Source organism: Mustelus asterias, unplaced genomic scaffold (assembly GCF_964213995.1).
Source record: "Mustelus asterias unplaced genomic scaffold, sMusAst1.hap1.1 HAP1_SCAFFOLD_76, whole genome shotgun sequence".
Classification (NCBI taxonomy): domain Eukaryota; kingdom Metazoa; phylum Chordata; class Chondrichthyes; order Carcharhiniformes; family Triakidae; genus Mustelus; species Mustelus asterias.
Genome location: NW_027590135.1, coordinates 813,905 through 834,662, shown reverse-complemented (window position 1 = coordinate 834,662; position 20,758 = coordinate 813,905). Strand labels below are relative to the sequence as shown.

Genomic DNA, 20,758 nt, shown 5'->3' with positions numbered 1-20,758 from the left:
TTGATTATTTAAAAGGTGTTAATACAATGCTTTTAGAGACTGTCATAGATTTGTTCAGTAATTTTATGAATCTATTTGGAGCGGGTGCAGTTGGTCAGGATATTGCTTGGCCAGCTCCGCGGCAACAGTAGCTCCATTCCTGTCCAGATGTCTTGACGCAAACAGTAAATTCAATTTATTATTCACTGCTGCCATCTCTGGCTGAACGCGAGTTGTGCAACAAGGTCGCGATTCATTCAGAACCCTTTTGGATTGGAGTGAAATCACATCAACATGGTTCTTACCGACTAAAATGACTGCAAAACATGATATTAATCAAATTCCATGTTCCAGAGATCTGCTTTCTGATTGGGCGATCCTGCTCACCCCGATCTATGGAAAATGTAAGACTCCCAGAAATACAATGTCGGCTATTGGATTCCATAATCTCTGATTTCTATGCCACTTCGTTGCTTGTTTGTTCATTCCGTAAATACAGAGGGAGTGGCAGAGTCAGGTGAGCGATGGTGGTGCAGTGGTGACTGTGCGAGCATTTGACCGAGTGCCAGTTCCTGACCATCACAGTGGTGACTCATTTAATGAGCAATCGCATTCAGAACAGAAGCGGGTCACTCCTAAAACTAAATTCACTGAATATTCTTAGTATCAATGAGTAACGAACGGAAAATCCAGCTTCAATTTCCTTCAATGTTTCAATGCAACAACAGGCCTCAATCCATGAGTTCTCAGTCAGAAACAACAGTAAAAAAGGTAAGTTAAACAGTGCGGAAATACGATGCAAGCCAAGTTCAGTTTCCAAACTGTGCTATGGACACGCCTGGTGTGTGATGAAATCAGCAACTCAGGTAGTTCTGTAATTATATCTAATGAAAATGACGAGCCCTGAAGGAGAGCAAGTGATAGTGATAGAGTGGTGAGCATAGCTCCCTTCCAAACAGTTGGCCCGTGTTCGATTCCCGTCTTTTGCATTGATCATTTATTTAGAACTTTATCCACTGTCTCTTGCGTTTCAAAGCATGTGGGCACAAACAGTTCGAACGCAATATTTGCCGCTCATGAAATGAAATTGATTTAAATGTTTCAATTTTATTTTTTTCGGACGTTAAATTCGGCTTCAATTTCTACTGAAAAAAAAATTGAAATAAACTAAAAGTCTCTCAACTAATAAATGAATTCTCAATCAAAGAACAAAGAACAAAGAACAGTACAGCACAGGAAACATGCCCTTCGGCCATCCAAGCCTGTGCCGCTCCTTGGTCCAACTAGACCAATCGTTTGTATCCCTCCATTCCCAGGCTGCTCATGTGACTATCCAGGTAAGCCTTAAACGATGTCAGCGTGCCTGCCTCCACCACCCTACTTGGCAGCGCATTCCAGGCCCCCACCACCCTCTGTGTAAAAAACATCCCTCTAATATCTGAGTTCTACTTCGCCCCTCTCACCCTGGGCCCGTGACCCCTCGTGAACGTCACTTCTGATCTGGGAAAAAGCTTCCCACCATTCATCCTATCTATCCCCTTCATAATCTTGTACACCTCTATTAGATCTCCCCTCATTCTCCGTCTTTCCAGCGAGAACAACCCCAGTTTACCCAATCTCTCTTCATAGCTAAGACCCTCCATACCAGGCAACATCCTGGTAAACCTTCTCTGCACTCTCTCTAACGCCTCCACGTCCTTCTGGTAGTGCGGCGACCAGAACTGGACGCAGTACTCCAAATGTGGCCTAACCAGCGTTCTATACAGCTGCATCATCAGACTCCAGCTTTTATACTCTATACCCCGTCCTATAAAGGCAAGCATACCATATGCCTTCTTCACCACCTTCTCCACCTGTGTTGCCACCTTCAAGGATTTGTGGACTTGCACACCTAGGTCCCTCTGTGTTTCGATACTCCCGATGACTCTGCCATTTATTGTATAACTCATCCCTACATTATTTCTTCCAAAATGCATCACTTCGCATTTATCCGGATTAAAATCCATCTGCCACCTCTCCGCCCAATTTTCCAGCCTATCTATATCCTGCTGTATTGCCCGACAATGCTCTTCACTATCCGCAAGTCCAGCCATCTTCGTGTCATCCGCAAACTTGCTGATTACACCATTTACACCTTCTTCCAAATCATTTATATATATATATCACAAATAGCAGAGGTCCCAGTACAGAGCCCTGCGGAACACCACTGGTCACCGACCTCCAGCCAGAAAAAGATCCTTCGACCACTACCCTCTGTCTCCTATGGCCAAGCCAGTTCTCCACCCATCTAGACACTTCTCCTTGTATCCCATGAGCCTTAACCTTCTGAACCAACCTGCCATGTGGGACTTTCAAAGAAAAAGATACCAAAAAGAGGGAGACGAACAGATTTCAGCTCACACACTGCTCTGCATAATCTAGCTGCCTATTGAAGTTACTACAAATATTTCTGAGGTGGGTAAATCATTCTAACAGACAAACGTCTGTCGTGGCCGAGCAGTTAAGGTGTTGATCTCGACACCCAGTACGGATTCCACGCGCAGGGCAGAAACGTGTTCGCAGCGGTTCCCTTTGAAATGTTTAATTAGCTCTTCCAGGGCAGCCCATGAGAATGAATCGTAATTTTCAGTGGTCTTTTTTCTATAAAGATCTGGATCTGTGCTGTGGGCCGGGAGCAGGAAGTTGGTATTGCAATGGGCACCAGTGTGTTCTGACCTAGCATCTACAAGATGGGCCGAATGGCTTCTGTGCTGTAAATTCCATGAGAAAAATCATGGCGTGAGAGGAAAGAAACATAGCAGCAAAAGAGCAAAACGTGGTCTCATGTCAGAGTAAGATTCTTATGTAATGGCACATAAAACAGAAGAAAAGCAAGTCACCAGAATACGTTGAATGAATGAGAATTTCAAAATGCTGCTTCGATTATATGACATCGTGTTCATTCAAACAAATTGCAACAAGCTGGGCGTCCGGTATTCCTGGTGAGAACAGTTTGGGAATGGAAGGAGCAGGTGAAACGTAGGGAGGAATAGTCATTGGAACGTTAGTGAAAGAGGTTTTTGAGAACAATAAGACATCAGTGGAAATTCCAAGTTAGAATTGATTTCAAAATTTCTGGATTAAGTGGCCACTTTGCCAAGGATTCTAAACACGAGCGATAAATTGGTGGAATATATTCAGAGATTAGAGAATTTTGCAAACAAATCGATGTTTCTTTTAAAAATCGTCCAATAATTGGGGCCAGCACTAATACTTGCGGACGTGGAGTGAATTCTACCATGGCAGCTGGTGAAATTTAAATTCACTGATTTGATCAATCTGGAATTGAAAAACTGGTCTCAGTAATGGCCGCCTTGAAACTACCGTCGATTGTTATAAAACTTCATCTGGTTCACCAGTGCACTTTAGATAAATAAGTCTGCCCGCCTTGCCTGGTCTGGCGTACATCTGTCTCCAGACACAGAGCAATGTGGGTGACTCTTACTTGCCCTCTGAAGTGGCCGAGTAAGCCACTCTCAGTTGAAGGGCAATTAGGGAAAGGCAACAAATGTTGGTCCTGCAGGTGACACCCATAGCCCATAAAAAGTAGTGTCACTGAGAACAAAGGAAAGACCTGGTAAAGTTTTGACTGCTTGCATCTTTCTTTTCTTATAATGACAAGGCTGAGGGGTGGCCTGATGCTGGGCTTTAAATTATTGGAAGATTTTGAAAAAAATCATTTCGATAAAATGGACCAGAGAAGGGCAGAGAATAATGTATCTTACCCTCTCATACGTGTCGTTGATAGTTGGTATATACCTGGACTGCGTGAGGACGGATAATGGAACACATCACACCAACAATTCTGATCTATTTCCCTATTCGCTCAACAGATGATCTGCTCGCACTCGTGTTGATGTGGAAGTGCCGGCGTTGAAAAGGTGGACACAATAAGAATTCTCACAACACCAGGTTAAAGCTGGAATCACGAGCTTTAGGAGAGCTGCTCTTTCATCAGATGAGTTGAGGGAGGTTGACAAACACGACATCGATAGACACAAACACAATAGTACGATAATTACAGATTGGAGTGTGAACAATGGTTAGAATGCGAGACTTTTCAGGGAATCAATTCGTTAAAGACATAGAGAGCAAGGGTGGAGAGAGGGATAATCACCGGTTAAAGAGGTGTGAATTCTCTCAGGTCAGGAGAGTATGAAGGATTCTTCAAATTCAGAGTGTATGGTGAGGGTTGTGTGTCCTGTGGCTTGAATCCAAGATCCCAGTTGAGGCTTTCCTCATGCATGTGGAACTTGCCTGTCTGTTTCTGCTCGGCGATTCTGCTTTGTCGTGTGTCCTGAAGACAACCGAAGATCGGAGGCTGAGTGCCCTTGACTGCGGAAGTGGTGCCCGATTGGAAGACAATACTGCAGCTTGGTGAGGCTGCACGCACTTTCCGATGGTCTAGTGATTAGGATTCGGCACTTTCACCGCCGTGGCCTGTGTTCGATTCCCAGTCAGGCAAGTTACTTTCCATTCCCAAAACAAAGGAACTTCTTCCCAAAAGAAATTTGGCATGTCAGCTATGACTCTCACCAACGTTTACAGATGCAACAAAGAAGCATTTTTTCTGATTCTATCACAGTTTGGAACGGATCCTGCTCTGCCGAATGCCGCAAGGAACTACAACATGTTATAAATGTAGCCCAATCCATCACGCAAAACAGCCTCCCATCAACTGACTCTGTCGACACTTATCGCTGCCTCGGCAAAACAGCCAACATAATTAAGGACCCCACGCACCTCGGACATTCTTTCTTCCACCTTCTTCAGTCGGGAAAAAAGATACCTAAGCCAGAGATCACGTACCAACCGACTCAAGAACAGCTTCTTCCCTGCTGCTGTCAGATTTCTGAATGGACTTGCCTTGCATTAAGTTGATCTTTCTCTACACCCTATCTATGACTGTAACACTACATTCTGCACTCTCTCGTTTCCTTCCCTATGAACGGAATGTTTTGTCTGTAGAGCGCTCAAGAAGCAATAATTTTCACTGTATGGCTGATACATGTGACAAAAATAAATCAAATCAAATCAATTCAAATGAAACAACTGATCAGATCACATCAGACTCTGGCGAAAAGCTTGCGTTTGCGCTGCAGGGATTACGTGGTTCTATGTTGCAGACACTACTTGGAAATCTGTTTTGTTTTCGAATCCGTGGCCGAACCATGGACAGTAGAGCTTTAGAACAAACAAAGAACAAAGAACAATACAGCACAGGAACAGGCCCTTCGGCCCTCCAAGCCCGCGCCGCTCCCCGGTCCAGGATTGAATCCTGAATCCAGGATCCCCGCCCAATTTTCCAGCCTATCTACATACCAATATCCTATCCACCGAGCTGTCCCTCACAGCTACGATGCTTTGTTCATTACAACCTATTAACTTACCCCCACCCCCCATTCCAGACCATGTGATCTCCAGGGAGAGGCGAAAACCCAGAGTGAAAAACCCCAGGGCCAATATGGGGAAAAAGAAATCTAGGAAATTCCTCTCCGACCCCCTGAGGCGATCGAAACGAGTCCAGGAGATCACAATGGCCCCCATCGGAAAATGCTTCCCAACCCTAGTCATTTCCACTTCCACGAACACCATATGAATTCCCTGCCCCCGAGACAGGTTCCCAACTATCCGCAGTCTCACTCTGTACTGGCACCAGCAAGATGATCATAGAATGAAGCCTTGAAACGAGAAACCAGGAACAATTAGCCCGCGCCGCTCCCTGGTCCAAACTAGACCACTCTTTTGTATCCCTCCATTCCCACTCCGTTCATATAGCTGTCTAGATAAGTCTTAAACGTTCCCAGTGTGTCCGCCTCCACCACCTTGCCCGGCAACACATTCCAGGCCCCCACGACCCTCTGTGTGAAATATGTCCTTCTGATATCTGTGTTAAACCTCCCCCCCTTCACCTTGAACCTATGACCCCTCGTGAACGTCACCACCGACCCGGGGAAAAGCTTCCCACCGTTCACCCTATCTATGCCTTTCATAATTTTATACACCTCTATTAAGTCTCCCCTCATCCTCCGTCTTTCCAAGGAGAACAACCCCAGTTTCCCGAATCTCTCCTCATAACCAAGCCCCTCCATACCAGGCAACATCCTGGTAAACCTCCTCTGTACTCTCTCCAAAGCCTCCACGTCCTTCTGGTAGTGTGGCGACCAGAACTGGACGCAATATTCCAAATGCGGCCGAACCAACGTTCTATACATCTGCAACATCAGACCCCAACTTTTATACTCTATGCCCCGTCCTATAAAGGCAAGCATGCCATATGCCTTCTTCACCACCTTCTCCACCTGTGACGTCACCTTCAAAGATCTGTGGACTTGCACACCCAGGTCCCTCTGCGTCTCTACACCCTTTATGGTTCTTCCATTTATCGTGTAGCTCCTCCCTACGTTATTCCCACCAAAATGCATCACTTCGCATTTATCAGGATTGAACTCCATCTGCCATTTCCTTGCCCAAATTTCCAGCCTATCTATATCCTTCTGTAGCCTCTGACAATGTTCCTCACTATCTGCAAGTCCTGCCAGTTTTGTGTCGTCCGCAAACTTACTGATCACCCCAGTTACTCCTTCTTCCAGATCATTTATATAAATCACAAACAGCAGAGGTCCCAATACAGAGCCCTGCGGTACATCACTAGTCACAGGCCTCCAGCCGGAAAAAGACCCTTCCACTACCACCCTCTGTCTTCTATGACCAAGCCAGTTCTCCACCCATCTAGCCACCTCCCCCTTTATCCCATGGGATCCAACCTTTTTCACTAGCCTACCACAGCCTTTTATACTAAGACTCAACCTCCCAGAATCCCCTTCAGCTGACCTCACTTCCTCAATTCAAAACCCTGAAAAAAGCCCGCGAAATATACTAGGAATACCCTTAAATGAATAAATGAATAATTAAATCACTTCTTAGCTTACTCTCAGCACTCCTGCTAAGACTCTCTCCCCCACTCTCACTCCAGTTAAACAAAGAGGATTTTATTTGAGCTTCTTAAAATTATCATCGGAGACACAGAATAATTAATTACAACTTCATGAGTTCAGAATCGGGTTGGAAACTTGATTCATTTTCCAGTGGCTCACAGAGATATGCCCTGATAAGATTTTAACTGAGGCAGCTTTGAACAAATGAAACAATATCAAACAACTGATGAGACGGTAAAAGCCACAGAAATAATCTTTCCACGATTATGTGAGATTGGGGTTGATAATTTCCGTTTTTGCTCAATCCGCACCTACCTCGGGCAAGACAGAAGACAATAGAATTAAAGAAAAGCATCTGAGCTGTAAAGCACTTTGGAAGTTCCAGCGGGTTGGAGAAAAAGACGCTTTTAGAGACAAGATAAAAGCAAAATACTTCCGATGCTGGAATCTGAAACAACAAATATCTCAGCATGTCTGACAGCATCTGTGGAGAGAGACCAGCTGAGATTGTCCAGCATGTTCAGGTTTCAAGACACGCCGTCTTTCCTCCAGAATTAATAAGAACATGCAGTTTGAAATGAACGGCAAACGCGCCTTTCTGTCTCCACCTGATTCTTGTTTTTTTCATGCATCCATCTCATTCTCTTTCCTGGTAATCCAAAAGTCGGTTGGTTAAAACCGCTGTTTGCTGCATTAAATGGTCCTCCGAATTGCGGAAAAGAACTGATCTCGTCAGAACTCAGTTGTCGCTCTGAAAGTGTAAGTGGCAAGTGTACAATATGCAAATCATCATTTCCTCGTTAGTATAGTGGTTAGTATCCCCGCCTGTCACGCGGGAGACCGGGGTTCAATTCCCCGACGAGGGGTTTATCGCATTTTTGTTATGTCAAGTTGTTGTTGAACAACCTGTGTTGCTCTCTGGCTTTGAAACTATAAAATAAAGACTGTCAAGGAAAGAAGCACTCAAAAATGCAAATCCTTACATTTTTACGGACACGTTTCGTGACCTGAGATCAACGTTCGTTCAATTCATCGGCATTTTGGCTCACATTTGATGTGGCGATACCAATGTTTGGGTGGGGTCCTTGAAGGTGGCAGATCATCTTGAGAGAGCAGTTAATGAAGCAAATATTTTCCTAAGTTGTCTGAATAGCCGATTGGATACATGCGTATGGAGGTCATGTTGAGCTTTTAAATACCCCAGATAGGCCTCATCTTGAGTACTGCAACCGCTTCTGGGCACCACATTTGACGAAGGTTGTGGAGGCATTGGAGAAGGTATTTGGACACAGCGTTTGATAGGCTTGAGGGGTGAATAGTCCAGCACCATTCAATATACCCACCTTTATAATGCCATGAGAAACTCGAGCTCGCAATTTCAGCAGTTGTTTGAAAAAAAGTTCCATCAACGAATGTAGACAGGCAGGAGGAGATACCTGTACCTCAATGATCAGACAACGTGGGAAATGACTTTTGTGTTCCGATGGTCAGTGTTCTGTGTGAAGCTGGGAGGGGTTTGACTTTTCCAATTAATTTGTAACCCTTCAGTTAGTTCTTTATGGAGCTGTTTCAAGGGGCGTTTCCGAGTCAGGAATGTTGGAAATGATCTTTAGTTTTCTGAATGTTACAAACCAAAGTCTCATCTGCTTCTCAGGAGGAATGCTCAGTGAGCTGGGGCAGGTCGAACAATTTCCTGTCCTTCCTTTGATTATCTCCAGGCTTGTGGGTAAGGTGCTTGTTGACAGGTGCAGTATTGCAGTGAGGGAAAAGAAAAAGAGAATGGGACAAAGTCACAAACTTGTTTGGCTGCAGGTTTTACTGAATGGAGTTTGTGTTTTTCACTTGGTGAGGGTCACTGACTGCATGTGATTGTGGAGTATGCAGAGGATGGTGACACATGCCAGTGAACAGCCAAGTCTGAGGATAATAGCGAGAGTCATGCAATACAGAAGAGGCGCCTCAACTCATCAAGTCTGCACCGAGAAACCTACATTAAATCTACACCAATCCTACTTTCCAATACGTGGCCCATAGTCCTGAAAATTATGACATTTCAAGTGTTCATCCACATACTTTGTAAACTTAGTGACATTTTCCTGCCTCTACTATCTTCCCAGGCATTGCAATCCAGACTCTCACCAAGCATTGGATGAAAAAAATGTGTCCCTCAAATCCCCTCTAAACCTCCTGTCCCTCAACTTAAAATACTACCCCTTGTTATCAACACTGAAATTGAGAGGAACAGCTGCTTCCTATCCACCTTGTCCATAACCCTCATAATCTTATACACCTCAATCAAGTCTCCCCTCAGCCTTCCTTGCTCTAAAGAAAACAACCCGAGCCTAAATAGTTTCCCTTCCAGTCAACATCCAGGTGAATGGCCTCTTCACCCTCTCCAGTGCAATCATATGCTTCCTATAGTGATTTGACCAGAACTGCAATCAGTACTTCAATTGTGGCCTCAGCAAATTTTTGTACAGCTCCAACATTGCCTTGCTGCTCTTGTAATCATACACTAATGCTCCATTCCTCACGCTCCATGTATCTTCACGACTCACAGAGTAAAAGGCTATTTCGATGTCGAAAAATATTACTTACGTTGCTGGAGCATTCCCTTCTATTTTCTGGGACCTGGGAATCTGTGGTTCATCTTCGAATCGAATGAAAAATAACATTGTCACTGTACTTACTCACACGATCCTAACGTCAGCGGCAGTAACCATCAGTTGACCGCGTGGCCTAATGGATAAGGCGTCTGACTTCGGTATTTCTCATGGTGGCATCAGAAGATTGCAGGTTCGAATCCTGTCGCTTTATATAGAAATCTGGTGCATCTTCCTGGGAACCTCGTTCTTTCGTGTCAGATGAAGTCCACTTTTGCTTCCAAACATTGCAGCGCTCTTTCTCAGAATACATTTCCTTGTTATCTTGTCAATTAAATTCAGACTCATGCTAATAATTTTACCTCCGAACAATTCCACAGTATCTGTTTGAATTGGATAAATTATTGATTTTCTCAACTCGAAGCAAATGCTTTGTTTCAATCGGTTTAATGAAATTCTGTGGAGGGAATTCTTATCTGCTCGGAAGAGGTTTAATAATGAGCTGAATGAACTGATTTTGTTTACAGGGATGAAAGATCATGCCACTGGACTGGTAATCCACGGAGTAAATCCCAACAAATTTAAATTCCCTGATTTAATACATAGAAACATGGATAGAAAACTGAAACAGGAGTAGGCCATTCAGCCAATCTATGTCTGGAATTGAAAGCAAGTCTCTGTAATGGCGGCCTTGAAAGTCCCGACGGCTGTTTTTCCACTGAAAACATCTTCACAGAACAACAGAGAACATTTCACACAACAGAAAACCTTTACAAAAGAGAGAAAACTTCTGCTCAATACGGATCGCATTTACACAACCGGGAACACACCTACACAACAGGGAAGAATGTGATACAACCACAGTGAAGATCTGTCAACGGCAGATCCCAGTTCCACAACAGAGAGAACAGCGACACAGCAGAGAGCACAGTTACGCAAAAGGAAATCCATTTCAAAACAGGGCCTATCTTTGTGGAACAAAAAACCCCGTTTCATACATAATCATTTTTTCCATCTCGGTACCTTGCTGGTTTGCTCGGAATATTTTCTGTCTGTCATTGTGTGTGTGTCCTGACAGTCTCTTACTGATTTTCTGTGTGTCTTTCTCCGTCTGTTACAGTCGGCGTGATGTTCCGTGTTATTGTCCAGCCAGGGTGATCCTCCCAACACGTGAGTCTTATTTGAAATAAAAATACAATGAATAGTTTCCTCTCTCCCACGCAGCAGGAATAGGCAGGACGCGGGTGACATTCCGGAGCAGACTGGCAAAGCGGAAGGGCACTGGACCGATAACCCAGCGATCGCTGGATTGAAACCATCCTCTTGCTGTCATATTCTCGCTCACATCAAATAGAAACATTCGGCTGCTGCCCAATTTCCTCAACCGCTTGGTCGAAAACAGATTGTGATAAATGAAATTCAGTCTCATTATCCTTACTCTTTGCCTCATGTGGACGGTACGGTAGCACAGTGGTTAGAACTGCTGCTTCCTAGCTCCTGGGATCTGGGTTCAATTCGCAGCTTGGGTCACTGTCTGTGTGGAGTTTGCACATTCTTCTCGTGTCTGTGCGTTTCCTCCCACAGTCCAAAGGTGTGCGGGTTAGGTTGATTGGCCATGCTAAAATTGCCCTTCAATGTCCTGAGATGCTTCGCTTAGAGGGGTTTGCGGGTAAATAATTAGGGATATGGGGGTAGGGCCTGGGTGGGATTGTGGTCGGTGCAGACTCGATGGCCTCGAATGGCTTCTTTCTGCACTGTAGGGTTTCTTTCTTTCTATGTGGCTGGACAGCTTATTCAGCCAAAAGCTCGCTGTCAATTCTTGTATCGATTGGGATTTTTCATGAAGGCCACGGCTTCTCAGCCTTGCTCCTCGCCTGAGGTGTGACTCCTTCGTTTAAATTACCACCAGTTAGCTATCCCCTTTCATGACACCGAGAAACATTTGGAACTGTGTACCTTGCCTTAACTTTACAAGCAATGTACGAATCAAATCCCTGACACGTTGTTCAAATGTAAAAGTGTGCAAACAAGTACTGAGCATGAGAACCGGAAGTATCCCTAAAATTTCATTCCTATCACAGTTTTGAGACTTTTCATTTCTGGAACAATCAACAAATGCAAAATCCAAAGACTGATGCAGAAAAGCTCCACGAGCCTGACGTGATTTAAACCCACAACCATTCTGATATCGAGTTAGACGCGCTACCTTTGCACCACAAGCTCACAGCATTTGGCGACATTTTACATCTGGTGAGTTCGGTGAGGGACAGGGACCAGTGAAGGGAACTGCCTCCCTCTATACTTTCTCGGGATTCACATCGAATGAAAGAGTAAGAGCGAACCAAAATTAATGGGAAAGTACAGAAACAACATTATCCTGCAGGAGAAATGTGTTCTTTGTCCCATGTGTTAAAATCACAAGAGGTGATCAGAAAGGTTATCATTGTATGATGAGATGGCCGAGTGGTTAAGGCGATGGACTGCTAATCTATTGTGCTCTGCACGCGTGGGTTCGAGTTCCTTCCTCGTTGATGATCCATTTTCTCTGCCCCTTCATTGAAGGTAAACTGATATTTCGTTGTTATTTTGACATTGACAGAACCAAGATGAAGTTTGGACACAAGAAGAAGTTTGGACAGGCTTGAGGGGTGAATATTCGAACACAAATCCATATTCCAGATTCTAATCCATGATCTTGAGTTTGACTCCTATCTTGGCTGAACCCACTCCCTGATTGCCGAGTAAAATGCTCAGCCCAGAGTTCAAATAAACATTCTCACGCGTTGCCTTAAAGGTCACTGTCCAAACAGACTAACTCATGGCACCACGGCTGGGCACCAGAACATCTCGTGCGGGCAGCGAATAAGCCAATCAAACCTGAAATATGATTAAGTGTTCGAAACGTTCCTTCCACCCGAAGCTTTAACTGATCACAAGGTTCAATTATTCCCTCGAAATATGGCTTCATCATTAGTCAGAGATAATAGTCTTTTGACCGCGGTGCCTCGCAGTAAACTGCTTTCAGCCAAAGTGAACAATAGTCCTTAAAAGCAATAACAATCCATTCAAAATTTCAGCATATGTGTTGAACAATCATAATCGCTCGTTTGAATCAATTACTGAATCTCATATGTGTAATTTGCTCCTTGTTAGCTCATAAACGTATTTTTAAAAAAAGTAATTTAACTGAATGCTGCTAGTTCCACCAGTGCCTTAATGTTGACGCTGATTCAATTCCGGCCTCGGATCACTGTCTGTGTGGAGTTTGCACTTTCTCCCCATGCTTTGGTATCCTCCCACAGTGCAAAGGTCTGCGGGTTAGGTTGATTGGCCATGCTAAATTGACCCGAATGTCAGTGGGTTAATCGGGAGAATTGGTGGGGTTACGGGATTAGGGCCTGGGTGGGATTGCGGTCGGTGCAGAGTCGATGGATCAAATGGCCTCCTCTGTATTCTAGGAATTCTATGATACAGAGGCCGCTGGCTGGACATTTGCTGCCGCTCAGCCCGGTGTCTGAGAGGCCCCGGGTAATCCCCGCCTTCTCTATCGGCCTATTCTCTGATCAAAGTCACGTCCTTGTTATTCAATGGACACTCGGCGCTAACTGAGTGACATCTGCTTTGTCCAATCAGGATTCCCGTTTGAAATGTGAGGGAACAATGAAAATGACGCTACATATTCTGACAAATAGCAGAGCGATTTGCTCAGCTCTACACACGCCCACATTACAATTGACATCAACTTCAGCCAATTGAACAACGCGACTGCAAGGCTTATTCTTGATCCTTCATCATGCGGCGCTGTTCGGCGACTCCCTACGTGTCATCCCCAGCCGAGCGTCATTGCGTCATATAATTCGAACCGGGGCTGAAACCAATGAGAAATCAGAGAGCTGACGGCGGGTAAACAAATCTTAAAGCGCAATCGCGGTGAGAATTACAGGTGTACAACTATAACTCTTGATTGTACTTGATTTCACAGTAATTTCACAGTAACTTCATTGAAGTGTTCATATAAGCTTTATTTGTGACTTACAAATAAACGTTCAACTTTAAAACGGAAACAGGACTGGCGAAAGTCAGAGTGTGAAAAAGATAAATCCCACGGGAAAAGGAGGAAGTCAATGAAGGGAAGGCGATAAAAGTGGAGGATGAACGAAACGAAGAAAGAGGCAGAGAGGGCATTCCAGACCCGAGGCCCTCAAGGCAGGGCCAACACTGGGGGAGCGAAACGAATCAGTGATGCTCAAAAGGTCTGAATTAGAGTAACTCAGATGTTTCAGAGGGTTGATGGGCTTGAGGTGATTACAGAAAGCGAGAGCTGAGGACATGGAGGGACTTGAAGACTCGGATGAGAATTTTAAGATTGAGACATTGCTTAACCACGAGTCAGTGTTTGTCAGTGAGGATACAGTTGATGGTTCACGGTTTGTGGAGTGAATTCTGATATGTGAAATAGATTATTGGATGAGTTTTACTTTCTGGACACAGCAGCACAATGTATCAGATCAGGAGTAGACTTCCTCAGGTTCCTATTAAAGGTTTAAAGGAGGCAAGTGTTTTACACAGAGGGTGGTGGGTGCCTGGAACTCGCTACCGGGGACGTCGTGGAAGCAGGTACGATAGTGAGTTTTAAGGGGTGTCTGGACAAATACATGACGAGGATGGGAAAAGAGGGATATGGTCCCTGGAAGGGTAGGGTTTTTTAGATCAGTCGGTGCAGGCTTGGAGGGCTGAAGGGACTGTTCCTGTGCTGTAATTTGCTTTGTTCTTTGCTCTTTAGACCATATTGCCCCTCAAGCCTGCTCCAACATTCAATGAAACAATGTTTTAAATTCCCAAACCACTGAATTTTTACGGTGTAGTAGGACTCCATTTGGCCCATCGAATCCATATTGGCTCATTTAAAGAGCATTTTACTTCATCCCACTCCCATGGTTTAGAGGGTGACGCAGTGATTAGCACAGCTGTCTCACGGCACGAGGGACGTGGGTTCGATTGCGCCCTTGGGTGGGAGTCTGTGTGGAGTTCGAATCCCCCCCCCCCCCACCTTGTCTGCGTGGGTTTTCTCTGGATGCTCCAGTTTCCTCCCACAGGAGAGATTAAATGCAATTTTGGTGAAAGGCTACACAAAACAGTCAAAGAACAACTGATGATACCAATGGCTCCCATATTTACCGTGCTAATCGCCCTGACACGAAGGGGCAATTTAGCACGGCCAAACCAGCCAACATGGCAATTATTTCCAAGGCTGACCTGCCGATTCTGGAAAGTTAAAAATGTGCAAATGAAGCTGACGTTTCCTTTGGAGCTTCTGAAACCACATATTTTCATGGAGGCAAACTCCTGTCCAAAGCTGGTGTCCTGATTTGAATCGATTGTCAGCTCGAATTTCTCATTGGATTAGGAAGATAGGAACATGGCATGGTGCTGGACTATTCGCCCCTCAAGCCTGTCGAAGTCTGTGTCGTTACTTTATCTTTGTTCCGTGAACCGCAAAACACGAAACGAATCATCGGTTCAACTTCCATAAATGGTTCAAAATGGAGACAGAGAAAACGCATCAACGATTAGAATGGGATTTGAACCCACGCGTGCAAAACACAACGCATTAGTAGTCCACCGCCTTAACCATGCGGCAGCCTTCTCAAACATGGGCTTTTGCCCAATCGATCTCGTGTGTTGTTAACACCCGTAATAAAAAACATTTTCCTCCCGCAGAATAATGTGGTGTTTCTACTCTCTCGTTAATCTTGGTTCGTTGTTGCTCCTCGATTCAATATTTATCCACAGAAAATGAAGAGGGGGACAATTAGCCCATCAGTATCCGAGATGCTTTAGAATTCACCGAACATAAAACAGATGTAAAAATCATGGAAGTATGTGAGCCGGTGGCGCAACGGTGGCGCGTCTGACTCCAGATCAGCAGGGTGCGTGTTCAAATCACGTCAAGCTCACAGTTTCTGTTTGTATTTCGGTGAAGTTGATTGTTTGCAAATGTCCCCGATATGATGAATTTCAAAACTGTGGTCGATAGAAATGAAGTTGTTGGAGATTCTTCTGGTTCACATGCTCAGTTTGTGTATTTTTTTTGCACAGGTTTATATCTGAACAAATGGCCGCATAAATGCGATGCTGCCATTGCTTATAAAATTAAAGAAACGGTCACAGTCCCAGATGTTTCATCAAAGGGGGAACTTTCTGCTGGTGATTTAACCGAATAATTCATACCTCAGGTGAGGAGCAAAGCGAAGAGGGCAGAGCCTTCATGAATAATCTCAACCGAAACAGGAATCGAACCAGAGATATTGGCTGCATAAATTGTCCAGGCAACTGAGCGCAACTGGGACAAATGAGCTGTGCCACTGTGATATTCTCACGAACGTAGAGCAAGATAATGAAGCAAATTTGCTGCAGGGAAAACCCAGATATCCCTTTCTTCTGAACGTGAGCGAAAACACAACAGCAGAGAATGGTTTAGATCCATAAACCACTGGGTTTTGGGGCCAGCACGCTTCCGCTGGGCCACTCTGCTTCGCAGGTCCATTGTTTCCTGAAAATTACTGTTGCGCGGAAGCCAGGAATCTATTCACTGTCTCTTTTTATTTCAAACAAGAAATGTTGCCCAGCAAACCAGAAAGAGACTAATGTGGAAAAATTGATTATTCATGATAAGTTATTTTTTGTTACACAAAGAAATCCCTGTTTTGAATTGTATTCCCTGCTGTGTAACTGTTCCCTGTTGTGGAACTGGGACTCTGCCTTTGACAGATCTTCACTGCGTTTGTGTCAATTTCTTCCCTGTTGTGCAAATATGTTCCCGGTTGTGTAACAAAGAATAAAGAACAAAGAACAATACAGCGCAGGAGCAGGCCCTTCGGCCCTCCAAGCCCACGCCGCTCCCTGGACCAAACTAGACCATTCTTTTGTATCCCTCCATTCCCACTCCATTCATGTGGTTATCTAGATAAGTCTTAAACGTTCCCAGTGTGTCCGCCTCCAAAACCCTCTGTGTAAAATACGACCTTCTGATATCCGTGTTAGACCTCCCCACCCCCCGCCCCCACCCCGCCCCCACCCCGCCCTCCCCCTCCCCCCACCCCGCCCTCCCCCTCCCCCCACCCCCCCCACCCCCCTCACCTTGAACCTATGGCCCCTCGTGAACGTCACCTCCGACCTGGTAAAAAGCTTCCACCGTTCACCCTATCTATGCCCTTCATAATTTTATACACCTCTATGAGGTCACCCCTCATCCTTCGTCTTTCCAGTGAGAACAACCCCAGTTTACCCAATCTCTCCTCATAACTAAGCCCTTCCATACCAGACAACATCCTGGTAAACCTCCTCTGCACTCGCACTAAAGCCTCCACGTACTTCTGGTCGTGTGCGAATGCTTTTTCTGCTGCAGAACGAATGGTTTTTCTGCTGCATCTGTCTGTATTCAGACTGTGCTTTGCCTTATCTGGTGCTCAATGAGGGATCTTTCTGATTCTGAAGACGGGAATGGGTTAATGAGCTTTGTCACACTTCAGCATTAAGACCCGAACTCTGTGATTTTGTTGAGAACACTGCAGAGTTCATGTTTTCGTCAGAGTTCGGTGTTTTTCATGTCTGTGCCAGATAAGAGGAACAGTTATTCTTGCTGTCTCCACTTGTTATCAAGAAATGAGATTAACGCAGCTCGAAATCTACCTGTTGTCGACCTGGATTTCAGCAAGGCCTTTGACAAGGTCCCTCATGGGAGGTTAGTTCGGAAGGTTCAGTCGCTAGGTATATATGGGGAGGTAGTAAATTGGATAAGACACTGGCTCAATGGAAGAAGCCAGAGATTGGTTGTGGAGGATTGCTTCTCTGAGTGGAGGCCTGTGACTAGTGGTGTGCCGCAGGGATCGGTGTTGGGTCCATTGTTGTTTGTCATCTATATCAATGATCTGGATGATAATGTGGTAAATTGGATCAGCAAGTTTGCTGATGATACAAAGATTGGAGGTGTAGTGGACAGTGAGGAAGGTTTTCAAAGCTTGCAGAGGGATTTGGACCAACTAGAAAAATGGGCTGAAACATGGCAAATGGAATTTAACGCAGACAAGTGTGAGATATTGCACTTTGGAAGGACAAACCAAAGAAGAAAGTACAGGGTAAATGGTAGGACTCTGAAGAGTGCAGTTGAACAGAGGGATCCGGGAATACAGGTACAAAATTCCCTAAAAGTGACGTCACGGGTGGATAGGGTCGTAAAGAGTGCCTTTGGTGCATTGGCCTTTATAAATCGGAGTATCGAGTATAAAAGTTGGAGTGTTATGGTAAGGTTATATAAGGCATTGGTGAGGCCGAATTTGGAGTACTGTGTACAGTTTTGGTCACCTAGTTACAGGAAGGATGTAAATAAGATTGAAAGAGTGCAGAGAAGGTTCACAAGGATGTTGCCGGGACTTGAGAAGCTGAGTTACAGAGAGAGATTGAATAGGTTGGGACTTTATTCCCTGCAGCGTAGAAGATTGAGGGGAGATTTGATAGAGGTGTATAAGATTTTGATGGGTATGGATAGAGTGAATGCAAGCAGGCTTTTTCCGCTGAGGCTCGGGGAGAAAAAAACTAGAGGGCATGGGTTAAGGGTGAAAGGAGAAAAGTTTAAAGGGAATATTAGGGGGGGGGGGGCTTCTTCACGCAGAGAGTGGTGGGAGTGTGGAATGAGCTGCCGGATAAAGTGGTAAATGCGGGGTCACTTTTAACATTTAAGAAAAACTTGGACGGGTTCATGGATGAGAGGGGTGTGGAGGGATATGGTCCAAGTGCAGGTCAGTGGGACTAGGCATAAAATGGTTCGGCACAGACAAGAAGGGCCAAAAGGCCTGTTTCTGAGCTGTAATTTTCTATGGTTCTATGGTTCTAAGTCAGCTAAACAATCTCCATTTTTATGTAACTTTGCTTAACACGATGGAGTTGACATGTATGCCTTCTGTGATCGTATAACCATAGATTCATATATATATATATATATTCATCATACTTTATTCCTCTTATCCTGATATAAAGTATTATACAAACCTGTATGTATATTAGTTAACTTGTTTGTGCAAAACCTGTGATATTGTTTCAAGGATATAAATGACGAACAATCGTGGCCTTGGAGATCGAACAAACTACCCAGAGGAAGATATTGCTGATGCAACACGAATCTCACCACGAACAACGACAGACATCTCAGAGAATTGCAATGTGATGAGGGCGGGGCCCGGGACATATATAAACTCTGTTCTTACTTGTGTTCGAACCTCACTTCTCCCACAATTGTGAAAATAAACCTGCACTTTGATCCACTAATAGTGTCAGAGGTTTTTTCTTTTACCTACAACAGATTCTATCTGTTGAACTGTGCCTGTACAAGTGACTTGTTCTGACTGTCAGCTTCCAGAACTGAAAGATAGTTTCTAATTTAATTCTGTATCTGTCAATCTTTGATGCTGCAACTGACTTTCTGTATCACCTCACTTTGAATCAGCTATTTATTTTGTTTATTCATTCCTTGGATATGGGCATCGTTGACTGGGCCCGCAATTGTTGCTCATCCCAAATTGCCCTTGACCTGAGCGGCTTGGTAGGTCGCCTCAGAGGACAACTTCGAGTCACCAAAGTTGCTGAGCGTCGGGGGCAACATGGAGGTGCAGACCAGGAAAAAAATGCATTCCTTAAAGGACATGAGTGAACCAGTTGTGTTATTTTAAGGCAGTCGATTGATTGTCGTTAGACTTTTAATACCAGATGTTTTTATTGATGTCAAATTTCACCATCTGCTGTGGCTGTGTGTGTGTGTGTGTGTGTGTGTGTGTGTGTGTGTGTGTGAGTGTGGATTAATCGTTTATATTCCCTCACAAACACTGCGATCCCCTTGCTTTTGTGAATTCCTAAGAAGCACTTGTACCTCTGAGACCCTGGTGCGTGGGTGGAGGGTTGGGTGAGGTTTGAAGGCAATGCTGCAGGATGCTGAGTGTGAAAAGAGTCGATTTTAAAGCATGTATGTAGGAAAGTGAAGAGTGAACTTGTCTGTGCGAAGATCACAGAAAAGCTGTGTCTGGAGCTGCGCTCAAGAGTCAAGATTATGTTGTCAGTGAATGAACTGAAGGAACAAACGACATGCTGGAAATATTCAGCAGCTCCGAAAGTAGGTGTGGAGAGATATTCCTGTCGCCAGGATGTAACTCTCCAATTGGATACTTCCCCTTGCTCAGATCTGACACTCTCAACACCTTCGTGCAAGGAACAGATAGGGCGGGAATTGGGTTTTTGTTGATTTGAGAAAACAGAACAATGCAGCAATGAGAAACTCCTCACCTCCCGGCGGCTTGGGGAAGGATGGGACTCAGACACAGGCCTCTGCCTGGGGTTCGAAAATGGAAAAACGCATCGCGGTTTAAATTTAATAACAATAAAGGTGGAATTCAATTCGATTTGTGCAGAGATTTTACACTTAGGCGAATGTCGTCAGGATGGCCGAGCGGTTTAAGGCGCTGCGTTCGGATCGCAGTGTTTTCTGGAAGCGTGGGTTCAAATCCCACTCCTGACAGCTGTTTTTACTTCGCGAGGCACCATCCAAAACCAAGAAATCTCTCACCGGGCAGCAGATGCGGAGAAACAACGACCGCTCAGAGACCCACACCACACTGACTTGGGAAGACATCGCCGTTCCTCTGGCTGGTTCACAATCCAGGAACTCCCTCCCGAACAGCAGTGTTGTTCACACGCACTGCCGTGGCTCCAGAGGAAATTCGTCACCAATTACACAAAGATAATTAATTTGGAGAATAACTGATTCCCGTGCCAGCGACACACATAGCCCTCATGAATGAAGTATTTTTTTTTAAAAATCACCTTGTGCCACAGAAGGAGAACGTCTGCCGTCAGAGCAGAAAGCTGTGTTTGTGAATGACATCCTGAACACGGCTACTTTTATACTAGATGTGTGTCTGAAAACAATAAATCGAACCAGCTCACGATAAATCACTCAATGTTTAGCGGAAGAGTTGCACTGAGTGATGTCTGTGATTCCCTCTGATGTGCTTGTTCAATGTCGGGAAAGGCGGGTTTCAAAGGCTTTCAGGGAAATCGGTGCAGTCTCGATGGGCCACTGTGGGATTCAATCATTTTTCTTTCATGAATATATCCGAGATCCCATTGCATCTGTGGAGAGTGAAGCGGTCG

General features: G+C 44.8%; 2 non-coding genes across 2 annotated transcripts; both read left to right on the top strand.

Annotated features, from left to right (window-relative positions):
* The first annotated feature begins 7,750 nt into the window (after nt 1–7,750).
* On the top strand, nt 7,751–7,822 carry trnad-guc (transfer RNA aspartic acid (anticodon GUC)). Its single transcript has one exon. It is a non-coding gene; the product is annotated as a tRNA-Asp (tRNA).
* A 12,218-nt stretch (nt 7,823–20,040) lies between these two features.
* trnap-cgg (transfer RNA proline (anticodon CGG)) lies at nt 20,041–20,123 on the top strand. The gene has a single exon. It is a non-coding gene; the product is annotated as a tRNA-Pro (tRNA).
* The last annotated feature ends 635 nt before the right edge of the window (nt 20,124–20,758 follow it).